Here is a 13356-nt window from a genome sequence, read left to right on the forward strand (position 1 = left end):
CTCTACTAAAAAAAAAATTAGCCAGGCATGGTGGCAGGCACCTGTAATCCCAGCTACTTGGGACGCTGAGGCAGGAAAATTGCTTGAACCTGGGAGGCAGAGGTTGCAGTGAGCCAAGATCGCACCACTGTACTCCAGCCTGGGGTGACAGAGTGAGACTGGCTCAAAAAAAAAAAACAAACCATACACATAGAGCTGGGGAAGGCCATGAAGGGAGAGGTTCTCATGCCAGAATGCCTGATAACAAAAACTATCACAAGACTGCAAAAACCACAGCTTTGCACAAAGGCCACTGCAGCCTTATTACCACACAAATTCTTCTGCAAGGACAAGAGCCCAGCAACCGCCTGTCCAACCTTGGACTGACACCACCCTTGTTATTGGTCCGTGTTGTTGTAGCCAAGGATAATTATCTCGATGCAATTCTCTCATTTTTTCTCTAAAAAACTTTTTCTTTACCTGCCCCCGAATACACACATAGTTTACTATGGCATGCGTATTCCCGTTGCAATGTCCTGAATCATGTTATTTTCTTTTTGATAGACTGTTGTTTAGGTTGACACTATCCATTTATTTAACTAGATAAGCTTGTAGTGGAAACACGTTCAAAGGGTACAAATGGGTTTAGCAGTGAGAAGTTTCTCATCAGTGTCCCTCCAGTCTCTCAGATACCCTCCCCAGAAGCTGTTACCAGTTCCATCCTTTTCTCCAGAGACTTCAGTGCCTGTAAATTTTTACATACGCCTTTAGGTGGGACACACTTCACCTCTGTCTCTGGTAGAAGTTCCTATGGGGGACAGGATAGCAAGTCCAGACTTTGGGTGGCCAGCAGTTCTTAAAGATAGGAAGGGAGGGCACTGGGGAAAACAACAGCAGCCTTGCTGAGCTCTGGAGTCCGTGATGAGCGATGATAAGAGGAGAGCACCCAACATGAGTGCGTGCCGGGTGTCCACCCCAGCCCCCACACTCCAGGGCTCCCTGCAGGAGCTCTAGCTATGCACCACAGAGACAGGCTGTCATCCCCACTGACAGGCACTTGTCAGTGACAAGTATTAAAGCTGAGAGTCCAAACCAGGGTTCACTTCAAAGCCTATTCCCCACCCCCCATTTTTAAAAGAACTATAAGATACACATCACAAAATTTACCTCTTAACTATTTTTATGGATACAGTTCAGTGGTGTTAAGCTCACATTGCTAAGCAACCATCTACCACCGTCCATCTCCAGAACTTTTTATCTTCCCAATCTGAAACTCTGTACCCTTTACACAGTAACTTCCGATCCCCTTCTCCCTCCAGCCACTGGCAGCGACCACCGCTGTGCTTCCTGTTGCTATGAGTTCGACTACTCGAGGCACCTCATATAACGTGGAATCATACAGTATTTGTCTTTTGTGATTGGCTTGCTGCACTCGGCAAAATGTCCTCAAGGTTCATCCGTGTTGTGGCAAGTGTCAGAATTTCCTTCCCTTTTAAGGCTAAATATATTCCATTGTATGTATGTGTCATATTTTGTAAAGCTAGCTTTTAACGACAACTCTGATCTAAGATGCCCAACTGTTAGTAGACAATAACTTTTTGAAAGCTTTTTTCTTTGAAATCATTTCAAATTTACAGAAAAGTTGTAATACAGATAAAAATGACTTTTTCCTGAGCCATTTGAAAGCAGTTGCCGACCCGATGCCCCATCACCCCCAAGTACAAACAAGGATGGCCTCAACACAGCCACAACAAAAGCATCGGGAAAGCAACGTGAGCGCGTCGCTACCATCGAATCCTCAGACCTTATTTCCATTTTGCCAGTTGTCCCAACTACGTCCTTTTTAACAAAAGGATCCAGTTCAGAATCACACGTGGCATTTAGTTGTCACGTGTCTTTTGTCTTCCTCAGTCTAGAACAATTCCTGGGGAATTTTTTAAGACTATGGGCCAGATCTTTTGTAGAATATCCCTCAAGTTGGGCTTGCCTGAGGATTCCTCATGATCCAGTGCAGACTTTAGACCTTTGGCAGGAACGTCCCGGATGCGACGCTGTGCTCTTCTCACTGCGTCCTGGCAGGTGCATTGATTTCTTCCTTTGCTGGTGAGGTTAACTTTGATCAGGTGATTCACGTAGATAACGCTTTTGCCCCTGTGTAATTAATTAGTGTTATGCAGGGAGGGACTTTAAGCCTTTGCAGGTATCTTGTTCCTCATTAAACATTCACACCCATCAATATTTCTTGGTTGGATAAAGTATTACTATGATGGTGGCCAAATGGTAATTTCCCAGTTCTATCATTCCTTCTACATTTATTAGTTGACATCCTACTGTAAGTAAAAGCTTTCTCTTGTCTCCGTGTTTGCATGTATGTGTGTACATAAGTATGTATGCGTGTATTTATTCTGAGACAGAATCTCATTCTGTCACCCAGGGTGGAGTGCAATGGTGCATTCTCGGCTCATTGCAACCTCTGCCTCCTGGGTTCAAGTGATTCTTGTGCCTCAGCCTTCTGAGTAGCTGGGACCACAGGCGCGTGCCACCACATCTGGCTAATTTTTGTATTTTTTTGGTTGAAACGGGGTTTCACCATGTTGGCCAGGCTGTCCTTGAACTCCTGACCTCAGGTGATCCACCCACCTCAGCCTCCCAAAGTGTTGGGATTACAGGCATGAGCGACTGCACCGAGCCTTCCATGTATTTATTCACCTATTTGTTTCTGTCTGTATGGACCTATGGATTCCTATTTTATCCAGTGGGTTCTAATATCTGGTGTTACCGTTTTTCTTTTGATGCCCAAATGGTCCCAGATCTGGCCACTGGACAGCCCCTCCTTCCAGCTGGGGTTTGCATCATTTTACATCTCTCCATCTGTCTTGAGCTCTTGCTTACTTTCTGGCACGACAAAGTGCTGCAGGCTCATCTTGTACTTTCTCTACCCCAGCCCCGGATCTGCTGTTGCTCCAGGGAGCTTTGGTTCCTTTGACTGGTATTTAAAAATCAGTTCTGGGTGCTGGATGTGCCATTGTTCCCAGGTCCTCTTGAGGTTCGTTCTAATTGCCTCCCATCCTTTAATTCTCTTTTTTCCAGCAGTCTCTCATCATCCTCTATACATTTATATTGGATCAGTCTCCTCTATACAAAGCCAGTCTCTGGTTACCACCACCCCAAGCCACAAAGATGTCCCCTCACCCCGTTTGGGCTCTGACACCCCTTGCTGGTCCACTGCTGGCCTCCATCTCCATGGACACTACCTTGCCCAGCCCTACCTGGTGACTCAGAAACCAAGGGTAAGCCCTTGATTTGATCACTACTTAAGGTCATACAGTATGAGCTGCAGAATCAGCTAGAATCAGCACCATGTGACAGGTGACAGGAGGCTCAGCTGACTTAAGGCTTGGCCACAGAGGAAACAGTGGGCCACCACCTGGGCAGGGTAGAACAGCAGAAAGAGGGGAGGCTATGCAGCCAGGCTCATCACACTGTCTTCTGGTCTCCCCTGCCCCTTCTGCTTTAGAGGGCCCCTGTTGTGGCTCATTGTCAGCCATTCGGTGGGACCCTACCTGTCTCTGATGCCTGCCCAGGGCTTACTCCTCATACACCAACTTAGACCATCTGGAACATACCTACCAAATTTGGTGAAAGTCCATGCAACCATTTTCACAAGCTGTGGAAACCCACAGAAACGTATTTGTATTCCATAAGTTATTAATAAGCTAAGATTTTACTGGTTTCCATTCTCAACACAAATCTCTCCATAAACACTTGGGCCAGGGGTGATAAAAACACAGGGTACATTATTGGATGAAGCCCCCATAAAGGGAGTATTGTAATACGGCACTCTGCTTTTCCTCATTAAGTCTACGCTGGGAACGTCTTGTGGTTTGCAGTTGTAAAATAGGGCTCATTTGACTTGGAGACCCAGGACCACTTCTGTCCTGCCTTGGCCCAGCTTCCTACTTCCCCACAAGTCCCCGAGGAAGATGTTTGCACAGGAGATGCTGGTAAAGTGGCTCTATTATCAGTTGAGACATTGGCCCCAAACCCTGATACACAAGTCCAGGGGGCAGGCTGGACCACACAGGGTGTGTTTGCCCAAGCCAGTTCCAGGATGACGTGGCCTTGAACCAAAGCCAGCTTTAAGAAGGCAGCTCAGCCTGTGAACCCTGTCTAGACCCAAGTCTCGGAACTTACCCCTCTGGTGAGATGCAAGGCCTCTCCCACCTGGGGCAGAAGAAGAGAGCAAGAAAGATGGGCAACAGGAGAGGGGCATGGTCCCTGAGCCCATAGTGGAGCCAAGCTGAGGCCTGGAGCATGTCAGGTGGCGGAGGAGGACAAAAGGAGATGGAGAAGGCCTTTCCAGAACCAGTAGAGTTTAGTCACACCACTTGCCTCCTAAGTGGAAAGAGAGAGAGGAGGATCCTTCCTCCCCAGCCCCCCGAGGGAGCAGGGCCAGCTCTTGTGCCCACCCTCGTCTCACAAGATGGTCATCAAGAGGGGCTGCCCAGGAGTGTTGAGCCTGTGCATGACACCACCAGCCCTGTGGCCCAGCCAGGGCCCTGGGATGTGGCCGACCCCACCAGGGCTCGTTCTCACAAGCAAGTAGGATCTCCTTAGTGGGATCCATCCCTGGGGGTGTCAAGGGGAGGTGGGAGCTGGCCTTTCACAACCTGTCGAGGAAAGAGGAGGTGAGGAGGTGCATGGTTCCCAGCGGCTGCTTTGAGGAAAGTTTTTCGTTGTCCTCTTTGGGGTCTGACTGTGGACTTGTGGCCCATCTGTGAGGAGGAACATAGCCACATCCTTGAGGGATCAGGTCACCCCCCTTAACCTCTGCCTCTTTCATCCTGCAGCTTTGCTTGTTCCCTGGGCTCTGAGGCATGGTGGTGCTCTCATGGCCAGGTCCCTTGGGAATAGAAGAGGGATGGGATGGGATGGGACAGGATGATTGAGGGAAGGAAGGAGGGAGGGAGAGGAGGGGATATAAGACAGGGTATTGGAATGGAATGGGGAGGAAACAGCAGGCAACAGGGACCTCTACAAAACCAGCATCACTTTCTCATCTCTTTCCACCATTTATGAATTGAGATGATGCTGCCAAGCACTGGCACGTACAGGGCACAGAATAAGCCCAGGAGTACCAGGAGTTGTTGCTGACTCCTTTGACCATCGTGACACCCCAGAATGCAGAGCAGCCATCATCACCCATTTCACAGGTGGATAAACTGAAGCCCAGAACTGTGATGTTACCTGGCCAAAGTTGCCCAGCCAGCTGAGGGGTGGCACAGCCAGAGCAAGAGCTTGTTCCCTGCGGGAGGCCACATGAACCCAGCTCAGGACATGGACTTTATCTTACAGGGAACTAGAGCAGGATCCAAAAGATGTGGGAAAAGGGGAAAGAGAGGTGGAAAATAGTGGGCGTGGACACACCAGGGGCATGGAAGGGAGAAGAAACAGGAGAGCTGGGGGAAAAGGAGGTTGGAGGCAGGCTTACCTGTTGGAGAGGGTGCACCTGGACACTGGTGGAAAGCCAAGGCCCCTCAGCCATTTGGAAGATGTGCAGGAGGGAGGGAGGCAGCGGCTGCCTGAGTCGGAGCTCTGGAGTGAAACCCCCCTGCGCTTTTATCCTCAGCAGCCAGGTGACCTTTGGCAAGTCATTTGGATTCTCTGAGCCTTCACTTCCTCGTCTGTAAAACGAGGAAGATGGTAGTACCTGCTTCACGAGGCTGCTGTGGGAATTAGCGAGATGATGTCACTCACATGCACAGCTCAGAGTCACCACCCAACCAACAATGGCAGTTATCATTGATGCGAAGAGTGAGGCTGAGCCCATGGCAGGGGTGAAGGCCCAGCCTTCCATCCTCACGTGCACTGCGGGGTGCACTCCATGTTGTCATGCCAGCAGAGGAACCAGCGAGGCTCCACCTATGTGGCAGGCCAGGAGGAAGACACCCTGAATTCTTACTAGAGGAAAAGTTTCCACCGGAAGAGCCTCTTGGCCTGACAGCCAGGCTCCTTCCTTCACAAGATGGAGGAGCTGGGTGATGTGTCCCAGCTCTGTCACTTCCTACCATACACAAGTCATGGGTCCTCTCTGAACCTCAGTATCCTCATCAGTAAAATGGGCTGCTTTGAGGATTATAGAGAATCCTCAAACAAACAGTATTGGTACTAATTTTAATCAGGGAGGCAAAATTAAGTGGAGATAGCCCAGACTCTGATCTCAGCTAGATCAGGGCCAAAAAACCCCAGCTCCCCCAAAAGAAGCTGAGCAGCCATGGGCAAGAATCTCAGCCTCTGTTTCCTAATCCTTGTGGAATAAACAACTGAGATGGATGCAAAGCCCTTAGTTCGGTCTGGGATGTAGTAAGCACTTTTAAAAATGGTTGCTGTTATTACTGCCTGTCTGTTTCACTCAGCTGGAGCCAGCCCCTGGCCTGACCTTGCTTCCTATCTCATGATGCTCATGTCCCTAACTTTCCAGCCCAGTGTGGCCTGAAAGCTGTCTTTGTGGGGCAGCCACCCAAGCCCAACCGCAGCGTTTGTCCCCTCAGTGCCACTGCTATAAACAGGACTGAGGCAGTGTAAGTAAACACCCACTCCCTGGTGGCCCTGGAGGCCACCTGCCTTGCAGGAGGTCAGTTGGAGGGGGGCAGCTGGTTTGATGGAAACAACAAGAGAACCAGGGAAAGGGCGCACCACCAAAGACCCTCTGCGAGCAGAGCCACGGTGGGGGTGCTGAAGCCAGAGGGCATGTAGCCTGCGCCCCTGCTTCTGCCTCCCACACCCCTGCTGAGCCTGGCCGGCACCCTGCCCTGGGTTCTTTGCTCTTCTTCCAATTCAGCAGTGACCCCCTCCAGAGTGAGCACTTGCCTCTCTGTGCTCACGGCGTGCCTGTCCTCCAGGTGAGGTCACAACGCAGCATTGGCAACCGGATGACCAGGCACCTCACATGCACTTTTGCCTTTAATACGCCATCCCATGTGATCACAGATCACAGACAAAGAAACGGAATCTCCAGGAGGTAAATGGTTAGCCCCAAATCTCAGAGCTGGTAAGACACAGGGCTGGGATTGGAATCCAACTCTGGCTCCAAACCTCAGCTCTCACCGATGCTTCTCGCTGGAAAATCACTTCTGCCAGCCCTGGAGCCAACCCTCGTAGCTTCCCAGGCTCCAGTTTACCCCTCTTTGGCCAACACCCCCAATGAAATAGAGCATGTTTATGGAATGACTCTACGAATGGATACAGAAACAAGAATTTGAGTGGGAAAATACTCTGAAGGAGGAGATGGATGGAGTACATATCAGGACTCTGCACGCTGCTTTACAGTCATTCATTTCACCCCCAAACCACCCAATAGGGCGAGTGTCCTGATTTTCATTTTACAGTGGAAGAAACAGAGACTAGAGATTAAGAAATGTGCCCAAAGGTCACACTTAGGAGGCTGATGTGGGGGCCTGGGGCTGGAATGCTGGCACCTCACTCTGCCATGGTCAGGAGCACAGGATGAGACTACTCGAGTACAGGCCCCAAGTGCCTTCCGCTCTGTGCGGCTGACACCCCGTGAGACCTGGCACAGCATTGGTGATCACAAGTTTGGCCAGTGAATGAACACACAGGTAGATAAAGTGATGACCAATTAGGCTTCTTGAACTTCCAGAAGCATAGTACCTGTGTTAAAAGCATGGACCCTGGAGTCACATTGCCTGGATTCACAATCCTGGAAGCCCCCTACCAGCTGTGTGTTCTTGAGTGAGTTACTTCATTCTTCTGTCCCCCAGTTTTCTTATCTGTAATATGGGGTTATAGTAGTGCCTGCCTCATAAGGATAGGAAAATCCAATGAGTAGTCAGTATTCGTAACACCTTAAAACATTTCCTGGCACAATTCATTGCTGGCACAAAATAAGTGTCAATAAGTGTTTGTTAAAATCTCTCTTACATATTTATTTAAGAATTTATAACTCAACTCTATAGCTGTCTCAATTTGTTTTTGGAACAAATCATGATTGAGTGTACCTTTAAAATTAGGCATTTATCTAAGCTAGTAGCTGACCAAGCTGATATAAACATGGTCTCTTGGTTGCTTCTGGATTTGGATACATTTGCACAAAAACTCTTCATTTGTTTCACATAGTAGATAGACATCAGGACTCCATCATGAACGTTTGGTGGGGTGGGGCAGGGGTGGGTGTCGCCAGTTAGACTTGGCCTGTGAGTCAAAGCTTTGCTATCTTTCTCTTTAAGGTGAAACAACATGAAAGGAATAATTTTAAATGCCAAAGCTTCTAATATTCTGTGTTGCTAGGGAAAAACATAGAGCAGAGCTTCTCAGAAGCCCCAGGGTGAAGACAAAAATGGAAGTGACTAGTAGGTGCTAGAAAAATGTCATTCCCAGGAGGACGTTCAGAGCATGGTTGGGGTGTGGGGTGGCCTGGGGAGCTGTCCCACCATGAGAACAGGGGAAGGACCTGCAGACCTTGCCACAGGAGCCAGCAGAGACCCAAAGCAGCACCCGCTCATTGATCCCACACAGGCACATCATCTTACCTCTGGGATCCCAGCCCTGGTGTGATTAAGTGCCACCCCAGCCTTTAAGGAACTCAGGATCAGATGCAGAAATGAAATACCGCAGCAACACCTCATGGGCACACTATGGCCCTGCTTCTGCTTCTGCCATAAAAGGATGAAGAAGATGTTCTCAACCAGGATCTTCTGAGGGAGAATATATTTTTTAAAAAATTGAAAAAATTATTTTGTTAGAATGATTGGGCTGGAAGGTAAGAGCCTAAGAACATGTGCACATAAAAACAGAAAAGACAAAATGGCACAGGGACTGGGAAATAAGGAGACAAGGAAAGGGAGGTATCTTTTCCCATGGGGAAGGGAAGGAGAGTGAGGACTGGCTAGGAAATGGTGGCCAGGGAAATAAGGGCACTCTAGAGGCCCTGCGGTGAAGGACCAGAGGGACAGCCTGCTGGGAGATGACCAAGGAGAATATGGGTACAGAACTTTCAGAAAGGACACCTTTAGGCTGTATGTTGTGAGGCATGCAATGCAACCCCAGGCCTCTGGCCCACTTCCTAAAACATGAGTAAAGTCCACTCTGATCACCACTGCTTATGTGTGAGTAGATGGTTTTGAGGTCACTCAAGAGAGGCTGAGTTTTATTTTAAAAAATTAATTTCTGCCACATGCTGTACATTATTCTTTGTGCTTTCCATGAATTGATGCATTTAATCCTCACCACAGTCCTATGAGGCTAGGCCTATCATTATCACCATTTCCAGATGAGGAAAGTGAGGTGCCAAGAGGGAAATATCCTACCCAAGGCTCACAGTGAGTGGATGGCAGAGCTGTGATTTCAAACCTGGGCAAAAAGGATCCCTGCCCCAGGCTGCTCACATTAGAGGGCCTGATACTGTTCCCCCTCTGGACATGCCTCTTTCCAGGCAGCAAGGGCCAATGGATGTGCCCACCTGCATCCCATTTCCTCCACCCTAACTGGATACTTGGTACCCCAGAATTCTCTACCCAGATGGATCTGTCAGGTAAGACCAGGGTGACCCTATCAAAGTACGGTGGGAGGGAGGGACACAAAGCACTGCACAGAGAAACTCACTGTCTTAGTCTGCCTGTGCTGCTGTAACAAAATACCACGGACTGGGTGGCTTCAACAACAGACATGTACCTTCTCTCAGTTCTGTGGGAACTGAGAAGCCCAAGATCAGGGCACCATGGCTGGGTTCTGGTGAGGGCTGTCTTCCCGGCTTGCAGACGGCTGCCTCCTCACTGTGTCCACACATGGAGGGAGAGAGAGCACACATACAAGTTCTCTGGCATCTCTTATTAGGATACCAATCCTATACAGCATCAGGACCCTACCCTTATGACCTCATTTAAACTTAATTACATCCAGAAAGTCCCCATGTCCGAATACAGGGATTAGAGTTTCAACGTATGAAGGGACACAAATATTCTGTCCATAATACTTGCCTCTAAAACACGTAAGTGTCTAGGTCAGTGGTCACTGATTTGGGCTCAAAACCTAATAGTTGATGGAGGTGGTAGCCCTAGAACTATGATAGCTGAAGCTGAAAGCTACTCAGGATCTCATTTGGGGGAATAATGTCTGAACATGAACCAAGGGAGCCAACTTTGGACCCCAAATGTGGGACACCACTGCAGAAACCACAGAGATACAAAAGAGTGAAAATCTCAGCAAAGCAATATGAATGTCCGTGGAGCTCTGCAGGACTGGTGTTCAACAGTGCCACCTTGTGGTGAAGAGAAGCAGGCGCAATGGAAGGCTGATTGCAGTTTTTCTCTACATCTGGTATTTCAGAAATAAGACTAAGTAAGGCCCCAGGGGCTATTGGAAAATTCAAAAGCAAGATATTAAACTTTATAATAACAGTGTGTGAGGGGGAGAGAGGACTCAGTGATTAATTAGAATAAAACAGAGATATGACTAGATTTCATACCCCAAGCTATAGGTCAGACCAGTTGTACAGGAAATGAATGTATCTGCAGAGCTGTTAAGCTCCTTGGTGATAAAAGCTTTTCAGCTGTTCAGATTGGCTGATCTTAATGTATCTTAATGTATCTGCAGCACGTAAAAGCATAGGCACACCTAAATATCCACAAACTAGAAGGCAAGACTTTAGGGTTCTCTCACAAATGAAAATGCCTCAAATACTTTCTAAAAAGTGAAAAAAAAAATAAGGCCTACCTGTGGTAAATTACCATGTTTGGATTTGCGGGAAAATTGGGATTTTTTTTAAACCATCTTAATACTCTGTTGAATTGTGTACTTTTAAAAAAAGTAGTAGAAATGGAGAACAGGTTAGCTTTTTAAGAATCAAGAGCAGGAGGTCTGTGTCAAAAGAGGAAATCTATCCTTCCTCATTTACTATTTGTTTTTTGCAATATGCTATTTTTCAGTCATTTTGCATATACCACTTCACGTCATCTCTGCCTGCAGTTAGAGAAATTGACCGAGAGATTACAGTGATAGATCTGGGATTCCCATCCAGCCTTGTCTTACTGCAAAGCCACAGCTGCCTTGGCGCCGCTCTGCCTGTCTCTCTGTAAAGGAGGGAGGCCTGCAGCGAGCATGGGTGAGAAGCGCCAACTGCATGCTGATTTCATATGTCTCCTAGGAGAGCCATGGCTCTCAGGCCCACTTATCTGATACTTCTCAATTCAGAATGCAGGAATGCAGGGATCTCAGCTCTAAATCTGTCTACAGACAATCATCAGAGAATATTTTCTGTCCAGTTTGAAAGGATGTGTGCACAGGGCATGTGACCTCAGCAAGAAACTCTCCTCTCAGTGCATCTGCAGAGAGCTCAAGGACAGAATGACCCAGAAGGCAAGGTCCCCTGTGGCCTGCGTGCCGGTGTGTGGGCGGCAGCTCTGGGTCCGGGACAGCTCTGAGGAAGGATGGCGATGTGACTTTATCAAATGAAACCTCAGTCTCCCCTTCTGGAAACAGACTTTAATCCTCAGGGGACACCAACTCAGTTGGCAGGGACTGCTCAACCTTGGCTGTGGTCTCCCTGAACTCGTGAAACATTCACCACAAATGGGCTCCACAGTCAAAAGGATAGACACTTAAGTGCCCCTAAAATTCCCCGGGGGCCAAACAAACTTTGGCAATTGCAGCATTTCATTAGATGGCTTGCTCTCCGCAGTAAAAATAACCCTTTTATTTTGTAGCCAGATCTTGTTTTTCCCAAATTGCTTTTGCCTTTCATTAAAGATCCCAAACTAGAAGAGTTCTTTCTTACCTCCCAGAGTGGAAAAATTCTTGGTGGTTTTTCCCCAGAGCTGGGACCTGTTCACGAGTCCCAAGGGCCCCATTTCTCCTGACCAGGTGATGCTGGGGTATTCTCTGGGGAACATGTTCTTGAGGACTTCCCTTCAGGAGGTCTGGGCACACAGCTCAGCACCAGCCACTCATTCAGAGAGAGGAGGGAGGAGGAGAGACACTCTTGAAACAGAGGATTTTGCTGTGGTCTTGTAACCATTTGACTCTTTTTAAAAATAGTCTGCTCAGAACAAAAGAAGGAACACTTTTCCACTATTGTTTAGGAGGCTCACCAATATATTATTTCAGGATTCTGGGCTATGTTAATGGGATCTGAGGTACAGTTGAGACAGCCTGGGCGGTGACATCAGTGGGCTGCCCAGCTTTCACTGTGCTGGTGAGCAAGCAGGAGGAAGGCACAGCCACCACCTGCATGTGCCCTGGCTTGCGAGTTCTCTTTCCTCTTTTCTCTTTTCCTTCTAGATTTGCACCATCCCTTCATTTCCCTAAAGGGTAGAAGAGCAATTCCAAGCTTGGAGACATTTCTCCCTCATGCCATCCCCATTGCCCCCTGCTTTGGTTTGTAACAGATTTTAAGTGAATGGTTCAAATATCGCATGCAGAAGAATTCCAAATAATCAGGGAGCTACTTAATGTAGCCATCTTCAACCAGGAAGAACATGACTCCCACTCCTTAAATATTGGCCACGTATAGTGACTTCCTTCCAAAGAGTACATATAGAAAGGGGGGCAAAGAGTCACTTTACAATGGAGAAACGACAGACACTACCTCAGCCAGGTGATCAAGGTCAACATCCACAGTGATAGGTCATGCTGATAGTCTGTACCCTTGATAGAATGTGATGTGAATGGAACTTAACCTCTGTGATTCTCCACCCCCAAACCTATTACCCCAGTCTAATCATAAGAAAAATAGCAGACACGTTCTAGTCGAGGGACATTCTACAAAATATATGACGAATACTCCAACAGTGTCAAGGTCATCAAAACAAGGAAAGTCAAAGAAACTCACAACCAAGAGAAGCCCAAGGAGACATGGTGACAAAATGTGGTGTGGAATCTAGATGGGATCCTGCAACAGAAAAAGGACATGAGGGAAAAACTCAGGAAGTCTGAATTAACATTAATTCCTAACATTTACCAATGTTCGTTCATTAATTGTGACACATGTACGATAATAATACAAGATTTTAATAGTGGGACATGTGGGAAGGCGTCTGTATTGTCTTTGCAATTTTTCTGTAAATTGAAACTTTGCAAATTGTTTTTTTTTAAAATCAGTGGTTTGATTTCATCTTTGCCTTACTTCTATCATATCTTTTTTTTTTTTTTATGAGACAGAGTCTCATTCTGTTGCCCAGGCTGGAGTGCAGTGGTGCAATCTCGGCTCACTGCAACCTCCACCTCCCAGGTTCAAGCAATTCTCATGCCTCAGCCTCCCAAATAGCTGGGATTACAGGCGCCTGCCACTATGCCCAGCTAATTGTTTTTTTATTTTTAGTAGAGACAGGGTTTCACCAGTTTTGGCCAAGCTGGTCTCAAACT

Source organism: Nomascus leucogenys, chromosome 2 (genome assembly GCF_006542625.1).
Source record: "Nomascus leucogenys isolate Asia chromosome 2, Asia_NLE_v1, whole genome shotgun sequence".
Classification (NCBI taxonomy): Eukaryota; Metazoa; Chordata; class Mammalia; order Primates; family Hylobatidae; genus Nomascus; species Nomascus leucogenys.